The sequence below is a fragment of the Hylobates moloch genome, unplaced genomic scaffold (genome assembly GCF_009828535.3).
Source record: "Hylobates moloch isolate HMO894 unplaced genomic scaffold, HMol_V3 SCAFFOLD_13, whole genome shotgun sequence".
In the NCBI taxonomy this organism is placed as follows: Eukaryota; Metazoa; Chordata; class Mammalia; order Primates; family Hylobatidae; genus Hylobates; species Hylobates moloch.
Genome location: NW_026652288.1, coordinates 65,117,404 through 65,143,693, shown reverse-complemented (window position 1 = coordinate 65,143,693; position 26,290 = coordinate 65,117,404). Strand labels below are relative to the sequence as shown.

The 26,290-nt window shown below is 38.8% G+C and overlaps 1 protein-coding gene and 1 pseudogene across 3 annotated transcripts in view; one reads left to right on the top strand and one right to left on the bottom strand.

The window, feature by feature from the left end:
* Positions 1 to 26,290, bottom strand: part of RNF13 (ring finger protein 13) — a 181,521-nt gene that overhangs the window by 8,463 nt on the left and 146,768 nt on the right. The window lies entirely within an intron of this gene.
* Positions 12,037 to 15,326, top strand: LOC131381076 (nucleophosmin-like; annotated as a pseudogene).

The following is a 26,290-nucleotide window of genomic DNA, read 5'->3' as shown; positions in this document are numbered from 1 at the left end:
GTGAAGTAGGTACTATTAGATACATTTACACATGAATGGGTGTTTGGCAAGGTTAAGAAACTTGCACAAGGTCACACAGCCAATAAATGGGGGATCCAGAATTCCAGCCCAGGTCTGTTGGGCTCTAAAGCCTTTGCACAGTCTTAGCTATTATGTTGTATTATATTGCCTCCTAGGTTATGTATGTAGAATTTTTGGTCACATTTAAATATTCCCCTTTGATTCACAGTGTTAAGAAATATACTTAAGCAGCTACGTATTTACTGGGGATGAAAACGTTTCCAATTCATCAGCCAGAACACTTTTTTCTTCAGATATTTAACACGAAGAAGGGATGAAGACTATTTTTTATTCCCAACTCCCATGGTTTCATATTTTTATAAACATTTCTAGAATGCTACACAGTAGCAGCTAATATTCTGCAACTTTAATTAAAGGTCAAACATTTCTTACATATTCTGATGATGAGATGATAGTGCCTGGGCTAAAACAATCAGATGATTCCACTGAGGGAAAGAGCATTGCATTAGCAACTCTTTGGGAGAAATGTGTTAGTGAATTATTTCATGAATGCAGTGAGAATAAAATGATTGTCTTAGAGGCCATAAATAAATCCATTTAAGTTAAAACCCAAGTCTAGGAACTGATATCCGCTTTGGCCAAATTTAACTTTGGGTAATCTTGCTTAAAAAATAAAATCCAACTTTTCCCTATAGTATTTTAAATAGTCATTCTATATTACTCTGTATTGATTCTAACTTGGTTGATATTATCTATGCAGATAAACTACAACTGTACTCAAAGCCTTTCTGAATAAAGATTGATCATCCTGAGGAGAAAAACCAAAGTTAATGGGAGTTTTGGAATGGTAAATATTGTGCCAGACCTCAAATACTTAAAAAGCATTTCCTAGGCTAGGCATAGTGGCTCATGCCTGTAATCCCAGCACTTTGTGAGGTTGAGGCAGGCGGATCACCTGAGGTCGGGAGTTCAAGAATAGCCTGATCGACTTAGATAAACTCTGTCTCTACTAAAAATACAAAATTAGCTGGGTGTGGTAACGCATGCCTGTAATCCCAGCTACTTGGGAGGCTGAGGCAGGAGAATCACTTGAACCCGGGAGGCAGAGGTTGAGTCGAGATCGCACCATTGCACACCAGCCTGGGCGACAAGAGTGAAACTCCGTCTCAAAAAAAAAAAAGCATTTCCTTTTACTAAGTACAGAAGGTTCATTATTTTTCTTTTATTATTCTTTTTCAGGCCACTAGGAAATGAGGGTGTACAACACCCTTCCAGAGCCAACTTCAACAAACTCAAATTTATGTACACCCTAATCTAAAATTTTTCTTTTCCTATACATAAAGGAAATTAAATTAAAAAAACCTGTCCATCTCAGTTACACTTGGGACAGTGGGCCTACATTATTTTTGCATAAAGCCCAATTGCTTCTAGATGACTTCTGCTTGTTGATTAGATTAGTCTAATATTTGTTGCAGCTCTCAGAGTGGCAAAGGTGACTATAGGAAGTCATACATAAAATTTTCTTCTAAATAGTGCATACAAATCAATAAAATAGTATGATCCTAACAGAAATGTGAACAAAGGGCATGCCAGGTTCCAAAGCAGAAATATAAATGGATATTTTACCTTGTTAATGTAGAATATGATGAAATGAGTATTATATACTGCTAGTAGCCTTGAACTTTCAGCAAATTAGTTTGTCTCAAAAGTGGTCTTTCCTTTTCTCTTTGACATAGTGAGTTGGAGGCGAAGGAAAAGTAGGAGTGGGGTGGAGGCAATGACAAGAGAAGGAGAATGGGAAGAATGAAAGCCATGAAACGGTAGTGACTGAAAAGAGTACGGTAGTATTTACTAGTGTTTGGAATCAGGAGGTTGAATTACAGCCCTGCCACTTACCTTTAGCTGCTTGTGTATCCTGAGGTAATTTATTTGACCTTTCTATGTCTCATATTCCTTATCCATAAAATAGACATGACAGTACTTTCCTAATTAGGCTGCTCTGAAAACGAACTGAATTCATGTATGCAAAGTACACAGTTTGCTTTCATACTACGTAATAGTATGTGTTACATGCTTATAAGACCTAAAATGCGAAATTATCAAATTTTGATTTGGTGCAATGCCCATCCCAATCCAACTTAATTCCAAATAATCCATTTGGTGCAAACAACACCGACTAAAGTAGAAAGAGGCAGGGGTGGACTGAAGCATGGTTTTCCTAAGCAAATACAGCTACAGGCAAATGATAAAAGAGTGCCACGATACAAATCAACCTATAGCACCAACTTTCTCAGTCTCCTTCAGTCAAAGCTATTACAGTACAGACCTTAGGATCTTTATCTCTGGACATGAGGTAATAAAACAGTTCCTTTTCAAATAACTCATGAATGCACTGATTTCTTAGGAACCATAGCCATGGTAGTAATTCCTCACCCAACTTGCATCCTCAGTTATTTCACTGCTTTGTGGGCCTTCTGAAAAGTAGTCCTTTAGAAGAGCTGAGAAACATTCCCTTTTCTGACAGACAGCAGATACAAAGAGTCACAACTTAACAGAAACCCTGAGTAAAAAACCACCATAAGAACCAGTACTGGTAGCAAAGCCTGAACTGTAATAAACAAATTGCCAGAGACTCAGTGTGGACAAGTCTGAGAGTTAAAAAACTTCCAGGGGACCCAATGCTTTTTTGAGTTTTACCTCTTGAAGCTCTACCAGGAAAAATCCCCTCAGGTATTGGGGGTGGTCGGGAGAAGCATTATGTTCTCAACAAGGCCTTCCCCCAAGAAAAACTATTTTACCAGATCACAATCTACTGTGGTTTTAGAATCTAACTGACCTGGGGAAAGAGCAAAAATACCCAACTCCAATCAGCTCTAACCTACGTGGAACAGAAGATACCCAACTCCAGCTCCCTCCAGCCATCTGGTTCCACCTAAATTCTGGGAAAAGAAGTGAGGGGCACTTGTGAAGTTCAGACCACAGGGCCACAGGCTCACTTAAAGACTGAGACAGGCCAAGTGTGGTGGCTCACATCTGTAATCCCAGCACTTTGGGAGGCTGGGGTGGGAGGAGTGCTTGATTCCAGATGTTCAAGACCAGCCTGGGCAACAGAGAGAGACCCCATTTCTACCAAAAAAAAAAAAAAAAAAAAAAATTAGCTGGGCATGGTGGTGTGTGCCAGTAGTCCCAGCTATTTGGGAGGCTGAGGCAGGAGGATGGCTTGAACTCAGGAGGTAGAGGCTGCAGTGAGTCAAGATTATGCCACTGCATCCTAGCTTGGGTACCAGAGTGAGAGCTTTGCTCTGTCCTAATTTTAAAAAAAGGTTCAGATATAATTATAAAATGATAGAATGCCTCCCCTTCCCCTGTACCTCACTACTACATGACTAATGGCCTATTTACTGCAATTCTTTTCACCTAGTATATCATGTCCAGCTTTCAACAAAAAATTACAAAGCATACTAAAAGGCAAAAACACAGCTTGAAGAGACAGAGCAGGCATCACAAACAGACTCAGGTATGGCAGGAATGTTGGAATTACCAGATCAGGAATTTAAAACAACCACCGTTAATATTCTGAGGGTGCTAGTGGAAAAATTAGGCAACATGCAACAATGGTTGGATAATGTAGGCAAAGAGATGGAAATTCTGAGAAAGAATTAAAAAGAAGTGCTAGAGATCAAAAACACTAACAAAAATGAAGAATGCATTTGATTAGCTCAGTATACTGGACACTTCTTGAGCAAAGTATCTTTGAGCTTAAGGACATGTCACTAGAGACTTACAAAACTGAAAAGCAAAGAGAAAAAAGACGGAAAAAAATGGAATAATATCCAAGAATGTGGAACAACTACAGAAAATGTAGCATATGCATAATGGAAACATCAAGAAAATTAAAAGAGAAAAGAACAGAAGCAATAAATAAAGTAATAATGACTGGGGATCTCCTGAAATTAGTTTCAGACACCCCACCACAGATCCAGGAAGTTAAGAGAACACCAAGCAGGATAAATCCCAAAAAAAGAAAGAAGAAAGAAAAAGAAAAGAAATGAGCAAAAAAAGAAAAAAAGAATGAAGGAAAATGAAGAGAATCTGAGGGACTTCTGGGATAGCATCAAATAGAAGAAAACATGCATTATGGGAACCTCAGAAGGAGAAGAAAGAAAGGGGTAGAGGACCTATGTGAAGAAATAATGGTTGGAAACTTCCCAAATCTGAGAGAAATGGATATACAAATTCAAGAATCTCAGATAATTCCAACAGAATAAATCTAAAGGGATCTAAGGGATCTACATTGAGACATATCATTGTATTATAATTAAACTGTCTAGTGACAGATATATTGAAAGCAGCAAAAAAAAAAAAAAAAAAAAGCAACCCAGTACACACAAAGGAGCTCATATTAGATTCTCAGCAGACTTAGCAGAAACCCTGCAGGCTAGGAAGTGGGATGATGTATTCGAAAGAAAAGCGGTGCCAATCAAGAATGCTATGTTTAGCAAAAGTGCCCTTTCAAAACAAACAAAAACAGAAATTAAGACTTTCTCAGATAAAAATTGAGGGAGTTTATCACCACTAGACTTATTCTATAGGAAATTCTAAAAGAGCACCTACAAGTAAGTGAAAAGCTGATAAACAGGAACATAAAACCATATATTAATAAAAACATAAGTCCCAGGTGAACTTAAATATATAGACAAATATAGAATCCTGTATTATTGTAATGTAGGTGAGTAAATCACTTATAAATCTGGTATATAATTTTTTTTTTTTTCTAGACAGGTCCTGGCTCTGTCACCCAGGCTGGAGTGCTGTGGCATGATCTCGACTCTCGGCAACCTTTGCCTCCCAGGCTCAAGCCATCCTCTTGCCTCAGTCCCCCAAGTAGCTGGGACCACAGGCACTCGCCACCATGCCTGGCTTATTTTTGTGATTTTTGTAGAGATGAGGTTTCACCATTTGCTCAGGCTGGTCTCAAACTCCTGAACTCAAGTGATCCGCCCACCTTGGCCTCCCAAAGTGCTGCGATTACAGCCGTGAGTCACAGCACCTGGCCCAGAATTTTTCTAAAAGCATAAAAAGTAACAATCTATATTAAATGATAAGCAATGTAAAAACAGGCAATTTGAGTTATCGATAACATAAAATGGGAGGCAGAGAAACAGGTAAAGCAGCATGGTTTTTATACGTGATTGAAGTTAATTTGTCAGTTTGAAATATTTAAAATGTCAGTTTAAAATAGATTGTTAGAACTTTTAAGATGTTTTATGGAATTGCAAGGGTAACCATGAGGAAGATATCTGTAGAATATATACAAAGGGAAATAAGGGAATCAAAACGTCACTAGAAAAAATCAACAAAAAACATGGTGAGAGGAAAGACAAAGCTGTAAGACAAACAAAAAACAATGAACAATGAACAAAAGTAATACTAAGTCCTTTCGTATCAGTAATTACTTTAAACATAAAAGTATTAAACATCAAAGTAATACTAAGTCCTTTCCTGTCAGTAATTATTTTAAATGTAAAAAGATCAAACATACCAAGACATTGATTGAATGGCTAAAAAATATGAGATCCAACAATAAAGTGCTTACAAGAAAATCACTTTATATCTAAAAACACATGGGGGCCAGGCATGGTGGCTCACACCTGTAATGCCAGCACTTTGGGAGGCCGAGGTGGGCAGATCATGAGGTTAGGAGTTCGAGACCAGCCTGGCTAGCATGGTGAAACCCCGTCTCTACTAAAAATACAAAAAATTAGCTGGACATGGTGGCATGTGCCTGTAATCCCAGCTACTTGGGAGGCTGAGGCAGGAGAATTGCTTGAACCCAGGAGGTGGAGGTTGCAGTGAGCCAAGATCGTGCCACTGCACTCCTGCCTGGGCGACAGAGCGAGACTCCTTCTCAAACAAACAAAAAACACACATGGGCTAAAAGTGAAAAGGTGGAAAAGATATTCTATGCAAATGAGAAACTGGAGAGCAGGAGCAGCCATACTTATATCAAACAGAATAGACTTTAAGAAAAAAAAAACTATCATAAGAGAAAAAGGGGGACATTATATAATGATATAATGGTAAATTCACCAAAAAGATATAGCAATAAATATATACACATCTAACATCAAAGCAGTCAAATATGTGAAGCAACATTGACAGAACTGAAGGAAGATAGCCAGGTGTGGTGGCTCACGCCTGTAATTCCAGCACTTTGGGAGGCCGAAGGTGGCTGGATCACCAGAGGTCAGGAGACCAGTCTGGCCAATATAGTGAAACCTCATCTCTACTAAAAATACAAAAAAATTAGCTGGGCGTAGTGGCAGGCGCCTATAATCCCAGCTACTCAGGAGATTGAGGCAGAAGAATTGCTTAAGCCCAGGGGGAGGAGGTTGCAGTGAGCCAAGATTGCACTTCACTCAAGCTTGGGCAAAAGAGCGAAACTCCGCCTTTAAAAAAAAAAAAAAAGAACTGAAGGAAGAAATGAGCAGCAACACAATACTAACAGGCGACTTCAATACCCCACTTTCAGTAAGAATAGAACAACCAGGCAGAAGATCAAACAGAAGACACAGAGGACTTGAATAACTCTTTAGACCAATTGGAACTAACAAACATATACAGAACACTCCACCCAACAACAGGGGATACACATTCTTCTCAAGTGCACATGTAATATTCTCCAAGAGAGACTACATGTTAGACCACAAAAAAAGCCTTAAATGTAAGAAGACTGAAGTCATACAAATATATTCTCCAACCTCAGCACAATGAAACTACAAATCGATAGCAAAAAAACAAAACAAAAAACAAAAAAAAAAACAGGCAAATCCACAAATGTATAGGAATTAATGCAGTTTTAACCAACCAATGGGTCAAATAAGAAATCACAAGGGAATTTAGAAAATATCTGGAGATAAACGAAAATGAAAACACAGCATACCAAAACTGATGGAATGCAACAAAAACAGTATTAAGAGGAAAGTTTTATTAAAAAGGAAGAAAGACCTCAACTCAACAATTTAACCTGACACTTAAAGGAATAAAGAAAAATAAGCTAAATCCACAACTAGCTTAAAGCAGAGATAAATGAAACAAATAGGAAAAAAGAAAAAAATACAACAAAACCAACAGTTGGTATTCTGAGAAGATGAACGAAATTAGCAAATCTTTAGCTGCAATAACTAAAATGGAGAGAAGATTGAAATAGCTAAAATTAGAAATAAAAGACATTCAACTGATGTCATAGAAATAAAAAGCATTATGAGGCTACTATTAAATTACAATCAAACCAGATAATCTAGAAGAAATGGATAAATTCCTAGAAACATACAGCCTACCAGTACTAAATCATGAAGAAATAAGAAATCTATGTGAACATACCTATAACTAGTAAAGAATTGAAATAGTAATTAAAAACCTCCCAACAAAAAAGGCCAGGACCAGATAGATTCACTGGAGAAGTCCATCAAATATTTAAATAAGAACTAACACTAATCCTTCTCAAACTCTTTGAAAGAATCAAAACAGAAACTCTTTGAAAGAACTGCAGTCACTGATACCCTTTCTTCCAGTTGATCGAATTGGCTACCAAAGCTTGTACATCCATCATGTAGTTCTCATGCCATGGATTTCAGCTCCTTCAGGTCATTTAAGGACTCCTCTACACTGGTTATTCTAGTTAGCCATTCGTCTAATCTTTTTTCAAGGTTTTTAGCTTCTTTGCGATGGGTTCGAACTTCCTCCTTTAGCTCGGAGAAGTTTGATCGTCTGAAGCCTTCTTCTCTCAACTCGTCAAAGTCATTTTCCATCCAGCTTTGTTCTTTTGCTGGTGATGAGCTGCGTTCCTTTGGCGGGGGAGAGGCCCTCTGATTTTTAGAATTTTCAGCTTTTCTGCTCTGTTTTTTCCCCACCTTTGTGGTTTTATCTACCTTTGGTCTTTGATGATGGTGACATACAGATGGGGTTTTGGTGTGGATGTCCTTTCTGTTTGAGTTTTCCTTCTAACAGTCAGGACCCTCAGCTGCAGGTCTGTTGGGAGTTTGCTGGAGGTCCACTCCAGACCCTGTTTGCCTGGGTATCAGCAGCGGAGGCTGCAGAACAGCGAATATTGCTGAACAGCAAATATTGCTGCCCAATCATTCCTCCAGAAGCTTCATCTCAGAGGGGTACCTGGCCGTGTGGGGTGTCAGTCTGCCCCTACTGGGGGGTGCCTCCCAGTTAGGCTACTTGGGGGTCAGGGACCCACTTAATGAGGCAGTCTGTCCATTCTCAGATCTCAAGCTGTGTGCTGGGAGAACCACTACTCTCTTCAAAGCTATCAGACAGGGACATTTAAGTCTGCAGAGGTTTCTGCTGCCTTTTGTTTGGCTATGCCCTGTCCCCACAGGTGGAGTCTACAGAGGCAGGCAGGCCTCCTTGAGCTGTGGTGGGCTCCACTCAGTTTGAACTTCCTGGCCGCTTTGTTTACCTACTCAAGCCTCAGCAATGGCGGGCACCCCTCCCCGAGCCTTGCTGCCGCCTTGCAGTTTGATCTCAGACTGCTGTGCTAGCAATGAGCAAGACTCAAAAAAGAGCCCACATTGCCAGACAATCCTAAACCAAAAGAACAAAGCTGGAGGCATCACGCTACCTGACTTCAAACTATACTACAAGGCTACAGTAACCAAAACAGCATGGTACTGATACCAAGACAGAGATATAGACCAATGGAACAGAACAGAGCCCTCAGAAATAATATCACACATAGACAACCATCTGATCTTTGACAAACCTGACAAAAACAAGAAATGGGGAAAGGATTCCCTATTTAACAAATGGTGCTGGGAAAACTGGCTAGCCATATGTAGAAAGCTGAAACTGGATCCCTTCCTTACACCTTATACAAAAATTAATTCAAGATGGATTAAAGACTTAAATGTTAGACCTAAAACCATAAAAACCCTAGAAAAAAACCTAGGCAATACCATTCAGGACATAGGCATGGGCAAGGACTTCATGTCTAAAACACCAAAAGCAATGGCAACAAAAGCCAAAATTGACAAATGGGATCTAATTAAACTAAAGAGCTTCTGCACAGCAAAAGAAACTACCATCAGAGTGAACAGGCAACCTACAGAATGGGAGAAAATTATTGCAACCTACTCATCTGACAAAGGGCTAATATCCAGAATCTACAATGAACTCAAACAAATTTACAAGAAAAAAACAAGCAACCCCATCAGAAAGTGGGTGAAGGATATGAACAGACAATTCTCAAAAGAAGACACTGATGCAGCCAACAGACACATGAAAAAATGATCATCACTGGCCATCAGAGAAATGCAAATCCAAACCACAATGAGATACCATCTCACACCAGTTGGAATGGCGATCATTAAAAAGTCAGGAAACAACAGTGCTGGAGAGGATGTGGAGAAATAGGAACACTTTTACACTGTTGGTGGGACTGTAAACTAGTTCAACCATTGTGGAAAACAGTGTGGTGATTCCTCAAGGACCTAGAACTAGAAATACCATTTGACCCAGCCATCCCATTACTGGGTATATACCCAAAGGAATATAAATCATGCTGCTATAAAGACACATGTACACATATGTTTATAGCGGCACTATTCACAATAGCAAAGACTTGGAACCAACCCAAATGTCCATCAATGATAGACTGGATTAAGAAAATGTGGCACATATACACCATGGAATACTATGCAGCCATAAAAAATGATGAGTTCATGGCCTTTGCAGGGACATGGATGAAGCTGGAAACCATCATTGTCAGCAAACTATCGCAAGGACAGAAAACCAAACACGGCATGTTCTCACTCATAGGTGGGGATTGAACAATGAGAACACTTGGACATAGGAAGGGGAACATCACACACCGGGGCCTGTCGTGGGGTTGGGGGAGGGGGAGGGATAGCATTAGGAGATATACCTAATGTTAAATGATGAGTTAATGGGTGCAGCACACCAACATGGCACATGTATACATATATAACAAACCTGCATGTTGTACACATGTACCCCAGAACTTACTGTATAAAACAACAAAAAAAAAAGACAAAAGAAGGAACACAGTATGCTAGCCTGAAGAGGCAATATACTATATGATTCCAATTACATGACATCCTTGAAAAGGTGACTGTGGAAACAGTAACAAGGTCAGTGGTTGCTAGGGGATGGGGGAAGGGAGAGATAAACAGGCCGAACACAGGATTTCTAGGGCAGTGAACCTACTCCGTGTGATACTATAATGATGGACACATGTCACTATAAATTTGTCTAAACCCACAGAACGTACAACACCAAGAATAAACCCTAATGTAAACTATGGGCTTTGGAGGATAACGATGTGTCCCTGTAGGTTCATCAGTTGCAACAGATGTACCACTCTGGTGCAGGATATTGATAATAGGGGAGGCATACAACACCAAGAGTAAACCCTAATGTAAATGATTGGCTTTGGAGGATAATGACATGTCCACGTACATTCATCAATTGCAACAGATGGACTACTCTAGTGCAGGATGTTGATAACTGGGGAGGCTTTGCCTGTGTGAGGGCAGGGAATATTGGGATATCTCAGTACATTCTACTCAATTTGGCTGTGAACCTAAAACTGCTCTAAAAAATAAAGTCTTAAGAAAAAAAAGAAAGAACTGCAACACTTCCAAACTCATTCTATGAGGTCAGAATTACCTTAACACCAAAATGAGAGAAAGATGCAAAAAAAGAAAACTGCAGGCAAATATCCCTTAAGTATACTGATGTGAAAATCCTCAACAAAATACTAGCTAACTGAATTCAACACTACATTAAAAGGATTATACACCATGACCAGTGGGACTTATTCGTGGAATGAAAGGACGGTTTAGCATATGAAAATAAATCTATTTAATACACCACATTAACAAGATGAAGGACAAAACCAGATGATCATTTCAATTGATGCAGACAAAATTCAACAATCTCATGACACAAACACTCAATAAACTAGGAACAGAAAAAAACTATCCCAGCATAATAAAAGTCATATATGAGATGGCTACATTTAACATCATAGTCAACAAAAGAAGACTGAAACTTTCCCTCTAAGAGCAGGAATAAGGCAAGGATGCCCACACTCACAACTACTATTCAACACAGTACTAGGAGGTCTATCCAGAGCAGTTAGACAAGAAAATGAAATAGAAAACATACAGATTGGAAAATTAGTAACATTAATTCCCTTCACAGATGACATATTCCATACAAACTGTTAAAATTAGCAAATTCAGCAAAGTTACAGGATGCAAAATCAAAATTCAAAAATTGCATTTCTATACACTAACAATCAATTCACAAAGGAAATTATCCCTCAACCAAAGGGGCTGTAAAAAAAAAAAAAAGGTAATTAAGAAAACAATTCCATTTACTATAGCAACAAAAAGGATAAAATACTTTGGAATAAGCTTGAGCTTATTAAAAGGTTTCTACACTACAAACTAAACACTGCCACAAGAAATCAAAGATAGAAATAAATGGAAAGGTATTCCAGGCTCATAGATTGAAAGACTTAACATTGTCAAACTGTCCATGCTACCCACAGTGATCTACAGATTCAATGTAATTCTTATCAAAATATCGATGACATTTTTTGCAGAAACAGACAAAAGCATCATAAAATTCTCAAGGGACTATGAATAGCCAAAACAATCTCGAAAAAGAACAAAATTGGAAGACTGATTTCAAAACATTCTACACAGCAACAGTAATTAAGATGGTATGGTACTAGAATAAAGATAGATATATACGCCAATGGAACAGAATTTAGAGCCTAGGAATAAACACTTGTATATATGGCCAAATGATTTTTGACAAGGATGCCAAGATGACACAGTGAATAAAGGACAGTCTCCTTAACAAATGGTAGTGGAAAAACTGGGATATCCACATGCTTAAATAAATAAATAAATAAATATTAAGTTGGACCTTAACTTACACCTTACATAAAATTAACTCAAAAGGGATTAAAGACCTAAATGTAAGGCCTAAAACTATTAAACTCCTAGAAAAAAGTATAGGGGAAAAACTTCCGGATATTGGATTTGAGAATTATGTCTTGGAAGTGACACCATAAGCTCGGGCAACAAAAGAAAAAAATAGACAAATGGGACTACGAGAAACTTTTGTGCATAAACAGACATGATCGACAGAGTGAAGGGGCAGCTTATGGACTGGGCAAAAATAACTGCAACTCATGTATCTGATTTGGGGTTAATATCCAGACTATATAAGGAACTTCTACAACTCAACAGTAAAAAAAAAAAAAAAAAAAAAAAAAACTAATTTAAAAATGAGAAAATGACTTGGATAGAAAATTCTCCAAAGAAGATATATGAATAGCCAATAAATACTTGAAAAGATGCTCATCATCACTAATCATCAGGGAAATGCAAATCAAAACAATAAGACATCGACTCATACTCACTAGAATGGCCACTATCAAAAGAGCAGAATGTAAGTGTTGAGCATGTGGAGAGCCCTTGTGCACTGGTGATGGGAATATAAAATGGTGCAGGTAGTACAGAGAGCAAGCAGTAAGGAGATACTTCTAAAATCAAAAAGACAATTAGAATATGATTCAGCAATCCCACTTCTGGATATATATCCAAAAAGAATTCAAAGCAGGATCTTAAAGATAAATTTTCACCCATGTTCATGGAAGCATTATTTATAATAGACAAGGCGTAGAGTGGAAACAATCCAAATGTCTATTGACAACGAATGGAAAAGGAAAAATGGTATATACATAAAATGTAGTATTATGAAATCTTTAAAAATAAAAGAATATTCTGTCACATGCCACAACATAGGTGAACCATGAGGGCATTATGCTAAGCAAAATATGCCAGTTGCAAAGGGACAAATACTGTATCAGTCCACTCATATGAAGTATCTAAAGTAGTCAAATTGTAGAAAAGAAACAGCAGAAATGTGGTTAGCAAGGGCTGGAGAGAAGAGAAAGAGGGAATTATTAGTGTTTAGTGGGTACAGAGTCTTGGTGTGATAAGATGAAAAAATTCTAGAGATTGGTTGCACAATAATGCAAATTTACTTAACACTATTGAACTGTACACTTAAAAATGGTTAAGATTGTAAATTTATTATGTGTTTTTTTAACCACAATAAAAAATGCAAGCAAAAAAAGGTGAAGAAAAAATAAAAACTTTCATAAACACAAGTTGAGGTAATTTTTGCCCACAGAACTGACTTGTGAGAAATATTAAAATAAATTCTTTAAAGAGAAGAAAAATGATATAGGTCAGAATCTTAGATCTACATAAAGAAAGTAAAAGTCCTGGAGAAGAAATAAGTAAAAGTAAAATAAAAACTTCTACTTTTCTTATTCTTACTTGATTTTACTTGTGAACAAATAGCAGTTTGTTCAAAATAATAACAGCAATAATATATTCAATTATGTATGCTATGAATGTATAACATACATAAGTGAAATGAATAACAGCAATGATATAAGGGATGGAGTAGAAATTAGGAATATTTTGTTATTATTAGGAACTTGCACTACCCACAAAGAAGTATAGTGTTATTTGAAAGTCAAATTGGATTAGTTGTAACTACAATGCAAATTATATAGCAACCACTAAAAAAGAAAATACATACACACACATAAATAACACTAATATGCTAAGAAGGAAAGTGGAATCATTATGAAATGCTTAATTAAAACCACAGATGGTGAAAAAAGATTGAAAGAGAAAAACAGAAACGGGGCAACAAATACAGAACGATGATAAATATAATAGATATTAACCCAACAATATTAATAATCACTTTCAATATCTATGTCCTAAATATGCTAATTAAAAGACAGATTGTCAGAGTGGATCAGATAAAAAAAATAAGACCAGCTATATTTTTGTTGAAGAGAAACCCACTTTAAATATGAAGACTCATACCCTGGTGTGATTCCATCCTGCATGGCTGTTCCCTGGAGCAGCAGTCGTTTATCTCCATCCGCCTTCTCTCCCACCTAAGTGCGTGTCACCACCCCATGGAAGATTTGATGGACATGGACATGAGCCTCCTGAGGCCCCAGAACTATCTTTCAACAAAAGGCCAACAAAGATTATCACTTTAAGGTGGATAATGATGTAAATGAGCACCAGTTATCTTTAACAACGGTCAGTTCAGGGACTGGCGCAAAGGATAAATTGCATATTGTTGAAGCAGAGGCAATGAATTATGAAGGCAGTCCAATTAAAGTAACACTGGCAACTTTGAAAATGTCTGTACAGCCAATGGTTTCCCTTGGGGGCCTTGAAGTAACACCCCCAGTGATCTTACGGTTGAAGTGTGCTTCAGAGCCAGTGCATATTAGTGGACAGCACTTAGCTGTGGAGGAAGATGCAGAGTCAGAAGATGAAGAAGAGGTGTATATGAAACTCTTAAGTTTATCTGGAAAGCGGTCTGCCCCCGGAGGTGGTAGAAAGGTTCCACAGAAAAAAGTAAAACTTGCTGCTGATGCAGAAGATGATGATGAAAATGACAATGATGATGATTTTGATGACGAGGAAACTGAAGAAAAAGCACCAGTGAGGAAATCTATACGAGATACTCCAGCCAAAAATGCACAGAAGTCAAATCAGAATGGAAAAGACTGAAAACCATCAACACCAAGATCAAAAGGACAAGAATCTCTCAAAAAACAGGAAAGGCTTCCTAAAACACGAAAAGGACCTAGCTCTGTAGAAGACATTAAAATGCAAGCAGTTCATCAATTATGTGACGAATGCTTCCAGATGACTGATCAGGAGGTTATTCAAAATCTCTGGAAGTAGAGGAAGTCTCTTTAGGAAAACAGTTTAAACAATTTGTTAAAAATTTTCCATTTTATTTCATTTCTGTAACAGTTGATATCTGGCTGTCCTTTTTATAATGCAGAGTGAGAACTTTCCCTACTGTGTTTGATAAATGTTGTCCAGGCCCTATTGCCAAGAATGTGTTGTCCAAAATGCCGGTTTAGTTTTTAAAGATGGAACTCCACCCTTTGCTTGGTTTTAAGTATGTATGGAACGTTATGATAGGACATAGTAGTAGTGGTGGTCAGACATGGAGATGGTGGGGAGGCAAAAATACACATGTGAAATAAAACTCAGTATTTTAATAAAGTAAAAAAAAAAAATGACACATAGACTAAAAGTAAAGAGATTGACAAAAATATCATGCTAACCCTAATCCAAAAAATGTGGGAGTAAGCATATTTTCAGACAGAGCAGACATCAGTGCAAGAAAAATCATCACAGATAGAGAGGCATTACATAATAATAAAGGGATCAATTCTCCAAAAAAAAATAAATAAATAACAATATGACCAGGCACGGTGGCTCATGCCTGTAATCCCAGCACTTTTGGAGCTGGTGGATCACTTGAGGTCAGGAGTTCGAGACCAGCCTGGCCCAACATAGTGAAACCCCATCTCTACTAAAAAATACAAAAATTAGCCGGGTGTGGTGGTCTGCACCTATAGTCCCAGCTACTCAGGAGGCTGAAGGAGGAGAATTGCTTGAACCTGGGAGGCAGAGGCTGCAGTGAGCTGAGATGGCACCACTGCACTCCAGCCTAGGCAACAGAGCGAGACTCTGTCTCAAAATAAATAAACAAAAAATTTTAAAAATTATATCTATATATATAAAACAATATTTAATGTATATGTACCTAATAACAGAGTGCCAAAATATATAAGGCAAAAACTGATAGAACTGCAAGGAGAAAGAGATGAATCTGCTATTATAGTTGAAGACATCAACACCCCTCTATCTGAAATGGACAGATCCAGCAGGCAGAAAATGAGTAAGGACACAGTTGACCTCAACAGCAGCACCAGTCAACTGGATTTAATTGACATACACACTACTTCATCATCCAACAAGAAATAGAATATACATTCCTTTCCAGCTCACATGGAACATTCATACACTGAGAGACCACATTCTGGGACATAAAGTATACTTTATTTTTTAAAAATAAGTCTTACAATATTACCATGCAGACCACAATGGAGTTAAACTAGAAATATATAATAATATATAAATACAGATAGCTGGAAAATCCCAAAACGTGGAAATTAAAAAACACACTTCTGAGTAACAAGTAGGTCAAAGAAGAAATCTCAAGAGAAATTTTAAAATATTTTGAGCTAAGTGAAAATGAAAATACAACATATCAAAACTTGTAAAATGCAGTGATGTTACCAAAATGGCAGAGTAGAAGCAATCTGAGTTGATTTTCCCGTACAGAAAATGAAAAACAACTATACAGTGACAACATTATCACCACCAATATTCCAGAACTCAAAACTGAGGCTGTGACAATCCTTGGTGTCACAAAGAAGTGAAAAATTATGAGAAGAGAGAATGGACTTCTCCATCCATGATTCCCCTCCCTTAAGTTATTAGGCACTGGGTAAAAAGGTCTCCCAAGACTCATGGTTCCTATCCTGGAGAAACTGAGACTAAGGTAGACAGCCGGTTTCCCCACCATCTAGGGTTACTATGCAGGAAAGCTGTTCCTGCCTCAACCCACAGGAAGCATTGCTAGTGCCTGTTGGAAGAAAATCTGAAGACAGCTATGGACAAACGTGGAAGTAGGGCTAGCAACTCCAGCAAAGGAAACTTGGAGCTGCTCTTCATCTCAGCCAAAGGAGATGCCAAATCAGAGGGACAGTGGATCAGCAGCAGTAGGAGGCACATTCCACGGGACCTCTGCACACAAACTCCCAGCTAATTCCCTTCCCCACCAACCCCAGCCAGGGAATCCCCTTTGGAACATCCCCTAACCCAAGATGGTCAGTGCTCTGAACTTTTGTGCAAGCGAGGCAAACCTGGGCTTAGGGTGCCATCTAGTGCTGAAAAGAAGGCAGTGATCTAAGTCTAAAAGAATGCAACAAACCACACCCGAAAGACCAAGAAAGGCAGATAGCAAAAACTAGAATAAATAACAAATCAATGTGAAGACATCAATGTACATCTGTAAGAAACAACATCAAACAGGGAACCCCGACCTTCCCAAATTTACAAAGCAAGGAGCCAGTGACACCCTACCAACCTGAGATGAAGGTGTGTAAGTTCTCTGATCAAGAATTCAAAATAGCAATTTTGGAGAAACCTGGGGAACTCCAAGATAGCACAGTAAAACACTTTAGAAACTTACCAGAAAAACTGAACAAAGAGATTTAAAAAATTAAAACAATAGAAATCTTGGAACTGTGAAATACATTGGCTGAATTGAAAATGCATAAGAGGGTTTTGACAGAACGAATCAAGCAGAAGAAAGAATCAGTGAGCTCAAAGACAATTTGAAAATATATAAAGAGAGGAGACATAGGAGAATAAAAAGGAAGAACACATATAAGATCCAGAAAATAGCCTAAAAAGAGCAAATTTAAGAGTCATTGGCCTTCAAGACAGAGTTAAGAAAGACCAAGGGGTACAGAGCTTATTCAAAGAAATAATAACAGAAAACTTTCCAGATCTATAGAAAGATAAATATCCAGGCATAGGAAGGTCAAAGATTATCAAATAGATTAAACCCCAATAAGACTATCCCAAGGCATACAATAATCAAATTCTCAAAGGTCAAAAACAAAAAGAGGAGCATAAAAGCAGGAAAAAAAGAAGCAGCATAACATATAAAGAGCTCTAATTCATCTGTTAATGGACATCTAGTAGAAACCATACATGCCTGAATGGAGTGGGATGACATATTAAAAAGCTAAAGGAAAAAAAAAATGCCAACTGAGAATAGTGTCCCCAGCAAAGCTATCCTTCAACCATAAATGAGAGATAATGACTTCTGAAGACAAACAAAAGCTGAAGGAATTCATCTTATAAAAAATGTCAAAGGTAGTTCTTCAATCTGGAACAAAAGGACACTAACATGCAACAAGAAAATATCTGAAGTTATAAAAGTCATTGGTAAAAGTATACAGACAAATTTAGAATACTCTAATACTGTAACTGTGGTTATCTCTAGTATGTAGACTAAATCTACCAAAATAAAAACTACAACAATCTGTTAAAAGTCAGGCAATATAAAAAGATGTAAATTGTGTCAACAAGAGGTCAAAATGTGTGTCAGGGGATGAAATTACGATGTAAAGTTTTTTGTCTTTTTCTTTGTGATCAACATTGAGTTCTCATATATTCAAAATAACTTATGTTTTTTGTAAGCCTCATAGTAACCACAAAGCAAAACACCTATAATAGGTAACACTAAAAATAAACAGCAAGGAATTAAAACATACTACCAGAGAAATTTGCACAATCATAAAGAAAGATGAAAGAGAAAGAAAGAAAAGTAAAAGAGGAGTTACAAAACAACCAGAAAACAAACAACAAAATGACAGGAGAAAGTTCTCACCTATCAGTAATAACAATGTAAATGAACTAAATGTTCTAATTAAAAGACATAGAGTGATTAAATGAATAGAAAAACAGAACCCAATTATCTGCTGCCGATAAGAAACTCACTTTACCTATAAAGACACATAGACTGAAAGTAAAGGGGTGGAAAAAGATATTCCATGCAATTGGAAAACAAAAAAGAGCAAGAATAGCTATACTTACATCAGATAAAATAAACAACAAACACTATAAAAAGAGACAAAAAAAATCACTATGTAATGATAACTGACATTTACAGAACACTTCATCCAACTCTGTGGAATATACATTCTTCTCATCAGCACATGGAACATTCCCCAGGCCAGATCACATTAGAAGAAAAAATAAGTCTCAGCAAACTCAAAAAAGTCAAAATCATATCAAGTATCTTTTCTGACCACAGCAGAATAAAACCAGATTTTTATTCTTTTTTAAAGAGGAACTTTGGGCCAGGTGTGGTGGCTCATGCCTGTAATCCCAGCAATCTGGGAGGCTGAGGCAGGCAGATCACTTGAGTCCAGAGTTTGAGACCAGCCTTGGGCAACATGGTAAAACCTCATCTCTACAAAAAAATTAGCTGGGTGTAGTAGTGCATGCCTGTACTCCCAGCTACTTGGGAGGTGGATACTGCACTGAGCTGAGATTGTGCAATTGCACTCCAGCCTTGGGTCAAAGAGTGACACACTGCCTCAGAAAAAAAAAAAAGGAACTTTGAAAACTATAAATATGTGAAAATTAAACAACATGCTCCTGAATAAAAAATGGGTCAATAAAGAAATTAAAAAGGAAATCTAAAAATTTTTTTGAGCAAATGAAAACAGAAACACAGCATATCAAAATCTATGGGACAAGCAAAAGCAATACTAAGTAGGAAGTTCATAGCAATAAGCCTCCATCAGAAAAGGAGAAAAACTTCATATAAACAACTGAACAATCCACCTCAAGAAACTAGAAAAACAAGAATAAACAAAATCTAAAATTAGTAGAAAGAAATAATACAGATCAGAGCAGAAAAAAATTCAGACTGAAAAAATACAAAAGATAAGTGAAAGAAAAAATTGTTTTTTGAAAAGATAAAGTCCACATACCTTTTGCTAGACTAACAAAAAAAGAGAAAACAAAGTATAAATGAAAAAAATTATAATCAATACCCTAGAAATATAATGATCATTAGAGATTTTATGAATAATTATATCCAACAAATTAGATAACCTAGAAAAAAATGGGCAAATTCATAAACATGTAACACCTATCAAGACTGAACCATAAAGAAAGAGAAAGCCTGAACAGACCAATAGCAAGTAATGAAACTGAAACAGTAATTAAAAGTCTCCTATCAAAGAAAAGCCCAGGACTGATGGCTTCACTGCTGAAAACTACCAAACTGGAAAGGAAGAAGTCAAATTAACTTGGTTCACAGACAACATGATTGTATATTTTAAAAACCAAAGAAAACTCCATCAAGAAACTGTTAGAGGCTGGGCACAATGGCTCACGCCTGTAATCCTAACACTTTGGGAGGCTGAGGCAGGTGGATCACTTGAGGTCAGGAGTTTGAGACCAGCCTGGCCAACATGGTGAAATCCCGTCTCTACTAAAAATACAAAAATTAGCCAGGCGTGGTCAAGGGTACCTGTAGTCTCAGCTACTTGGGAGGCTGAGGCAGGAGAATTGCTTGAACCTGGCAGGCAGAGGTTGCAGTGAGCCGAGATCACACCACTGCACTCCAGCCTGGGTGACAAAGCTAGACTCCATCTCAAAAAAAAAAACAAAGAAAAGAAAAAAGAAAAGAAACTGTTAGAACTAATAGCAAATTCAGTACAGTTGCAAGATATAAAATCAACATACAAAAATCAGTATCATTTGTATATGCCAACGGCAAACAATCTGAAAAATCAAGAAAGTAATCTCATTTACAACAGCTACTCTGGAGAGTGCAAGCTGTAATCCTTGGTGGCTTCCATGTCGTATTAAGGCTGTAAGTGTGCAGCATTCAAAAGAATACAAGTGGGCTGTGAACCAACCACTTGCTAGATAGATTAGCATTACTAAAAGAGAGCCAAGTGCTAATATCCAATACAATTAAAAAAAAAAAAGCCTCAAAAGGCAGCCCCTCCCATCACAAGCCCAGAGGCCTAGGAGGAAAGAATGGTTTAGTGGGTCAGGCCTGGGGAGCTACTGCCCTGCACCATCTTAAGAGGCTGCTCCCTGCATCCTGGCTGCTCCAGCTCCAGCCTTCAGCTCAAAAGGCCCCTGGTACAGTTTGGGGCACTGCTCTGGAGAGCACAAGCTGCAATCCTTGGTGGTATTAAGGCTGTAGGTGTGCAGCATTCAAAAGGAAACAAGGCTTCCCAGGTTCCAACTTAGATTTCAGAGGATGTATTAGAAAGCCTGGGTCCCAGGCAGAAGTCTGTCACAGGACATAGCCCCCACACAGAAACTCTGCTAGTGCAGTATTGAGGGAAAAGGTAAGGTTGGATCCCCAACACTGACTCCCTACCAGGGCAGTCTAGTGAAGCTATGGGAACAGGACTGCTACCCTCCAGACCCAAGAAGGGTAGAGCCACCAGCAGCTTGCACCCTCAGCATTGAAAAGGCACAGACACCAGACTCCAACCTGTGAGAGCCACAGGGATGGAGCTTCCCAAGGCCTTGGGAGCCCACCCCTTGCACCAGTGTGCCTTGGATGCGGGACACAGAGTCAAAGATTATGTTGGAGCTTTAAAGTTGAATGTCTGCCCTGCTAGGTTTCAGACTTGTGTGGGGCCTATTTCCCTTTCTTTTGGCCAATTCCTCCCTTTTGGAATGGGAATCTTTATCTAATATCTGCACCACTATTGTATCTTGGAAGTTAAGAATTTGTTTTTGAGTTTATGGTCTAATAAGTGGAAAGAAATGTGTCTTGAGTCTCAGATAAGACTTTAGACTTAGGATTTTTGAGTTGATGCTGGAATGAGTTAAGATTTTGGATACTACTGGGAAGAGATGATTGTATTGTACGACGCAAGAGGAACATGTGATGTGGTGGGAGAAAGGGGACCACTCGTACACTGCTGGTGGGAATATAAATTAGTCTGGCTACTAAGGAAAACAGTATTGAGGTTCCTCAAAAAAGTAAAAATGAAACCACCATATGATCCAGCAATCCCATTGCTGGATATGTGTCCAAAAGAAAGGAAAATCAGTATATTGAAGAGATATCTGCACTCTTATGTTTACTGCAGCACTATTCACAATAGCCAAGATATGGAATCAACCTAAGTGTCTATCAATGGATGACTGGATAAAGAAAATGTGGTATATATACACAATGGAATACTATTCAGCCATAAAAAAATAAAACCCTGTTGGGGGATGGAGCCAAGATGGCCGAATAGGAACAGCTCCAGTCTACAGCTCCCAGCCTGAACGACACAGAAGAGGGGTGATTTCTGCATTTCTGTTTGAGGTACTGGTTTCATCTCACTAGGGAGTGCCAAACAGTGGGTGCAGGACAGTTGGTGAAGCGCACTGTGCACGAGCCGAAGCAGGGCAAGGCATTGCCTCACTCGGGAAGCGCAAGGGGTCAGGGAGTTCCCTTTCCTAGTCAAAGAAAGGGGTAACACACCACACCTGGAAAATCGGGTCAGTCCCACCCTAATACTGCGCTTTTCCAACAGGCCTGGAAAATGGCACACTAGGAGATTGTGTCCCGCACCTGGCTTGGAGGGTCCTATGCCCACGGAGTCTCACTGATTGCTAGCACAGCAGTCTGAGATCAAACTGCAAGGTGGCAGCAAAGCTGGGGGAGGGGCACCCGCCATTGCCCAGGCTTGCTTAGGTAAACAAAGCAGCCAGGAAGCTCGAACTGGGTGGAGCCCACCACAGCTCAAGGAGGCCTGCCTGCCTCTGTAGGCTCCACCTCTGGGGGCAGGGCACAGACAAACAAAAAGTCAGCAGGAACCTCTGCAGACTTAAATGTCCCTGTCTGACTGACAGCTTTGAAGAGAGTAGTGGTTCTCCCAGCACACAGCTGGAGATCTGAGAACGGACAGACTGCCTCCTAAAGTGGGTCCCTGACCCCCAAGCAGCCTAACTGGGAGGCACCCCCCAGCAGGGACAGACTGACACCTCACTCGGCCAGGTACTCCTCTGAGACAAAACTTCCAGAGGAACTATCAGACAGCTGAATTTGTGGTCTCACGAAAATCCGCTGTTCTGCAGCCACCACTGCTGACACCCAGCCAAACAGGGTCTGGAGTGGACCGCTAGTAAACTCCAACAGACCTGCAGCTGAGGGTCCTGTCTGGTAGAAGGAAAACTAACAAACAGAAAGGACATCCACACCAAAAACCCATCTGTACATCACCATCATCAAAGACCAAAAGTAGACAAAACCACAAAGATGGGGAAAAAACAGAGCAGAAAAACTGGAAACTCTAAAAAGCAGAGAACCTCTCCTCCTCCAAAGGAATGCAGTTCCTCACCAGCAACGGAACAAAGCCAGATGGAGGATGACTTTGACGAGTTGAGAGAAGAAGGCTTCAGATGATCAAACTACTCTGAGCTACGGGAGGAAATTCAAAACAATAGTAAAGAAGTTAAAAACTTTGAAAAAAAAATTAGATGAATGGAGAACTAGAATAACCAATGGAGAGAAGGGCTTAAAGGAGCTGACGGAGCTGAAAGCCAAGTATCGACAACTACGCGAAGATTGCAGAAGCCTTGGTAGCAGATGCGATCAACTGGAAGAAAAGGTATCGCGGATGGAAGATGAAATGAATGAAATGAAGTGGGAAGGGAAGTTTAGAGAAAAAAGAATAAAAAGAAATGAACAAAGCCTCCAAGAAATTTGGGAATATGTGAAAAGACCAAACCTACGTCTGATTGGTGTACCTGAAAATGATGGGGAAAATGGAACCAAGTTGGAAAACACTCTGCAAGATATTATCCAGGAGAACTTCCCCAATCTAGCAAGGCAGGCCAACATTCAGATTCAGGAAACACAGAGAACGCCACAAAGATACTCCTCGAGAAGAGCAACTCCAAGACACATAATTGTCAGATTCACCAAAGTTGAAATGAAGGAAAAAATGTTAAGGGCAGCCAGAGAGAAAGGTTGGGTTACCCACAAAGGGAAGCCCATCAGAATAACAGCTGATCTCTCAGCAGAAAACTCTACAAGCCAGAAGAGAGTGGGGGCCGATATTCAACATTCTTAAAGAAAAGAATTTTCAACCCAGAATTTCATATCCAGCCAAACTAAGCTTCATAAGTGAAGGAGAAATAAAATACATTACAGACAAGCAAATGCTGAGTGATTTTGTCACCACCAGGCCTGCCCTAAAAGAGCTCCTGAAGGAAGCACTAAACATGGAAAGGAACAACCAGTACCAGCCCCTGCAAAAACATGCCAAATTGTAAAGACCATCGAGGCTAGGAAGAAACTGCATCAACTAACGAGCAAAATAACCAACTAACATCATAATGACAGGATCAGATTCACACATAACAATATTAACTTTAAATGCAAATGGGCTAAATGCTCCAATTAAAAGACACAGACTGGCAAACTGGATAAGGAGTCAGGACCCATCAGTGTGCTGTATTCAGGAAACCCATCTCACGTGCAGAGACACACATAGATTCAAAATAAAGGGATGGAGGAAGGTCTATCAAGCAAATGGAAAACAAAAAAAGGCAGGGGTTGCAATCCTAGTCTCTGATAAAACAGACTTTAAACCAACAAAGATCAAAAGAGACAAAGAAGGCCATTACATAATGGTAAAGGGATCAATTCAACAAGAAGAGCTAACTATCCTAAATATATATGCACCCAACACAGGAGCACCCAGATTCATAAAGCAAGTCCTCAGGGACCTGCAAAGGGACTTAAACTCCCACACAATAATAATGGGAGATTTTAACACCCCACTGTCAACATTAGACAGATCAACGAGACAGAAATTTAACAAGGATATCCAGGAATTGAACTCAGCTCTGCACGAAGTGGACCTAATAGACATCTACAGAACTCTCCACCCCAAATCAACAGAATATACATTTTTTTCAGCACCACACCACACCTATTCCAAAATTGACCACATAGTTGGAAGTAAAGCTCTCCTCAGCAAATGTAAAAGAACAGAAATTATAACAAACTGTCTCTCAGACCACAGTGCAATCAAACTAGAACTCAGGATTAAGAAACTCACTCAAAACCGCTCAACTACATGGAAACTGAACAACCTGCTCCTGAATGACTATTGGGTACATAATGAAATGAAGGCAGAAATAAAGATGTTCTTTGAAACCAACGAGAACAAAGACACAACATACCAGAATCTCTGGGACACATTCAAAGCAGTGTGTAGAGGGAAATTTATAGCACTAAATGCCCACAAGAGAAAGCAGGAAAGATCCAAAATTGACACCCTAACATCACAATTAAAAGAACTAGAAAAGCAAGAGTAAGCACATTCAAAAGCTAGCAGAAGGCTAGAAATAACTAAAATCAGAGCAGAACTGAAGGAAATAGAGACACAAAAAACCCTTCAAAAAATTAATGAATCCAGGAGCTGGTTTTTTGAAAAGATCAACAAAATTGATAGACCGCTAGCAAGACTAATAAAGAAGAAAAGAGAGAAGAATCAAATAAATGCAATAAAAAATGAAAAAGGGGATATCACCACCGATCCCACAGAAATACAATCCACGATCAGAGAATACTACAAACACCTCTATGCAAATAAACTAGAAAATCTAGAAGAAATGGATAAATTCCTCGACAAATACACCCTCCCAAGACTAAACCAGGAAGAAGTTGAATCTCTGAATAGACCAATAACAGGTTCTGAAATTGTGGCAATAATCAATAGCTTACCAACCAAAAAGAGTCCAGGACCTGATGGATTCACAGCCAAATTCTACCAGAGGTACAAGGAGGAACTGGTACCATTCCTTCTGAAACTATTCCAATCGATAGAAAAAGAGGGAATCCTCCCTAACACATTTTATGAAGCCAGCATCGTCCTGATACCAAAGCCTGGCAGAGACATAACCAAAAAAGAGAATTTCAGACCAATATCCTTGATGAACATTGATGCAAAAATCCTCAGTAAAATACTGGCAAACCAAATCCAGCAGCACATCAAAAAGCTTATACACCATGATCAAGTGGGCTTCATCCCTGGGATGCAAGGCTGGTTCAACATATGCAAATCAATAAATGTAATCCAACATATAAACAGAACCAAAGACAAAAACCACATGATTATCTCAATAGATGCAGAAAAGGCCTTTGACAAAATTCAACAACCCTTCATGCTAAAAACTCTCAATAAATTAGGTATTGATGGGACGTATCTCAAAAGAATAAGAGCTATCTATGAAAACCCACAGCCAATATCATACTGAATGGGCAAAAACTGGAAGCATTCCCTTTGAAAACTGGCACAAGACAGGGATGCCCTGTCTCACCACTCCTAGTCAACATAGTGCTGGAAGTTCTGGCCAGGGCAATCAGGCAGGAGAAGGAAATAAAGGGTATTCAATTAGGAAAAGAGGAAGTCAAATTGTCCCTGTTTGCAGATGACATGATTGTATATCTAGAAAACCCCATCGTCTCAGCCCAAAATCTCCTTAAGCTGATTAGCAACTTCAGCAAAGTCTCAGGATACAAAATCAATGTACAAAAATCACAAGCATTCTTGTACACCAATCACAGACAAACAGAGAGCCAAATCATGAGTGAACTCCCATTCACAATTGCTTCAAAGAGAATAAAATACCTAGGAATCCAACTTACGAGGGATGTGAAGGACCTCTTCAAGGAGAACTACAAACCA